Below are 2,896 nucleotides of genomic sequence, written 5' to 3'. Positions count from 1 at the left end.
GCTTTAATCCAAAGCTAATCAACATAGTATTTTTTTTATTTTATTAAAATAAAGTCTATCTATCTATATATATAAATATAGAAACCGTACATCCGACTAGTATAAGATAAAAGAAGTAGAGAGAAAAAGGTTTGCAACAGAAATGTGTGAAAACTAACGGCCCAAGAGGCATGCATTCTAGTGCACTCTCCGCGGGCCAAACAACCCCAGACTGGGCTGACCGACCACCGCATTTCACCTTTCTGTTTTCCCTTCTGCACGAGTGCACGACCCCGCGTACCACACTGCCGCATTTTTTTCTCTCTCCCCCTCCTCTCGCGCTCCGACGACTGGTCGCCGCCGCTGCCCCAACGCCAGGTGCTAGGGTCTTCGGCGGCGACCAGAATTTAACAGGTATTCTCGTCCCTTCTATTCCCTCCGTGCTGTTGGAAGCCGAGCCATGTCCCTTTGCTGGGTCCGCCCCTGATGCACACAATGCCTGGTTTCCTGTTCTGATAACATTTTATACAATGTTTGGTTAGTAAAGAAGATTTAAAGAACCTCAGAGACAATATTGCACATGTACACATCTGCCTGTGTGCTAGGATTTGGGGTTGACAGTTTTATGTATCACCGCTGATGAGTGATACATATATCCATGCATGTTTCATGTAAAATCCATGCTTGCAATCACATTAAAGTTCTTTTAAGTTGCTAGTTATTTTGAATCAAGTCCCTACTTTCTTAAAAGTCACATGGCATGGCATTTTAGTAGAGGTCCAACTTAGGCATACTCACATGGTGATAGTGCGGTGAAAACTACTCCCTAGCTACCTTGAATTTGTTCTGTTTGAAATGCCATTTTTCCTCAGTAGCAACCATGAATATCTAAGTTGTCCATTTTTCTTCGGTGGCCAGGAATATCAAAGATGGACCTATGCAATCTCTGCGGTGACAATCTCCACTGAGTTTCTGACCAAAACCAGACATTTCTGTAACTTGTGAGTGTTTGAACCGTTTGGTAATTTAATGGGGAAAATATGTTTTTGTGTGTGTGGATGAGGTAGTACCAATATTCATCTTATATTTTCCATACTTATAGGACATTCATCAAGATAACAAAATAAAAGAGAGAAGTCTCTACTCAATTTATTATTGAGCTATACTTATCGATTCTTTACAAAGGGGTTGGTCAGAATAATTAAGCAAAATATAAATGTCCTTGTGCTTGCACTCATATCAGCAAGGTTCCTTCAGTTTTTAGCTGTAATATGGACAACGCCAATTTCTTTTGATAGACTAAATGGCATCTTACTTACTTTTACATCTTAGAGTTCTTTCAGGATGACCAAGCATACGAGGAACAAAAAAAGTTCATCTCATCAGCTTAGATCCTCGCATCACAGGAAACCCTAAAGTAGTTCCAGATTTTTTAAAAAAATCCAGCAAGATACCATTTGCAGCGATAGAGAAATATGCATGGACAGAGGCAACTTGTCCAGTATGCATGGAATTCCCACACAACGCTGTTCTTCTACTCTGTTCATCACATGGCAATGGCTATTGCCCATATATTTGTGCTTCCAGCTACCAACACTCAAACTGTCTTGATCAGCCTGTGGAGTCATGCAGAAAAGAAGCCTCTGAGGACCCAGATGCAATAGAGCTTGCGTGTCCCCTTTGCCGTGGTGAGGTCAAGTGTTATACCTTGGTTGACCCAGCTCGGAAGCAGCTGAATCACAAGAAGAGGAGCTCCATGGAAGATGGTTGTTCATACATGGTTACATACATAGAGCTCTGAAAGCATGTCCAAAAGAAACACCCTTCTGCAAACCCACGAGCTGTGGACCCCTTACATGCTTACAGATGGAAGAGACTTTTATTTCGGCTGCTTCAGAAGCAGTTCGGCTGGCTGCAACTCTATAACTACTAAGTATTGTCGCATGAACTAAAGAATCTACAGCCGCAGCCATAAAAAGTCTAGCTGGTCTGTTCAAGTACTTCAGAGGTGATGCGAAGGTTTATTTCTCTCATGCTGCAGTTTGAGGAGCTTGTGGCTCCTTCGCGAGAGGGTGGTGACCGTCATGGCGCTACCATTGACGATTCACTGCAAAGTGCCAATGCAGAATCCACTGATCTATATGATCTCTGGTCCTCTCGCCGAAATGTGAGAATCTGTGTTGATCCTGCAGGCAATCTTGCATGAATCCCTGACTTGCTCCCCCTGCCGATAAGCCGATTCACAATTACTGACCTGACAAAGCGATAGTAGCCTCCATCTGTTCTCAGGGGATGCTCAATGGTAATCTTGAAATGAAACAGACTGTTAAGCTTTGATGGATTTATTCAGTAACAGTGATAATGGCTGGTTGAATGGCATGGGGCTAGTGTGTCATGTGATGCATTGTTATCGTGCAGCGGCTAGCCCTCCCCCCTCCCTCGATTGTATGGCATAACCGTTTCTATGGAATGCAATGTGATCCTGTTCCGAAAACGAAATCGTGCCTTTTCCGCATTCACTGCTTTAATTGTTTTTGCAAGGCAAGTGCTGGGTATTATTACTTGAGTATTCATGGCTTCGTACTTCCAAAGAACATGGTTCCATTGATCGAGCTCTAGAGCTTGAATTATAGACTATTCGTATTCTGATTCCAAGCTTGTACTGAACAAAATAGTTTCTTCATGTGGATCTCATTGGCATACCAGTTTGATGAAGTGAAACTGGGGCAATGCACAAAATTTCAAGTTCCATTTAGGCTGCCTTCAGCAAGGGTCTAGATACGGTCCTGAACTCTAAATATAGCGATTCACATGTATCTTTTCGTGTCCATACAGCGATTCACATGCATCTTTTCGTGTCCAGCAACAGCCTGTAAAGCGTGCTCTAAAATACAGGAGCATCCGAGCATCCGCTATC

At 42.9% G+C, this 2,896-nt stretch overlaps 1 pseudogene across 1 annotated transcript; it reads left to right on the top strand.

The window, feature by feature from the left end:
• The first annotated feature begins 275 nt into the window (after nucleotides 1-275).
• On the top strand, nucleotides 276-2,544 carry LOC100194021 (DUF1644 family pseudogene; annotated as a pseudogene). Its single transcript, NR_145984.1, has 3 exons — nucleotides 276-393; nucleotides 898-980; nucleotides 1,323-2,544. The product of NR_145984.1 is annotated as a DUF1644 family pseudogene (transcript).
• Nucleotides 2,545-2,896: the final 352 nt, after the last annotated feature.

Source organism: Zea mays, chromosome 7 (assembly GCF_902167145.1).
Source record: "Zea mays cultivar B73 chromosome 7, Zm-B73-REFERENCE-NAM-5.0, whole genome shotgun sequence".
Taxonomy (NCBI): Eukaryota; Viridiplantae; Streptophyta; class Magnoliopsida; order Poales; family Poaceae; genus Zea; species Zea mays.
The sequence above is the reverse complement of the archived record's forward strand: the minus strand, read 5'-3'. Positions and strand labels throughout refer to the sequence as shown.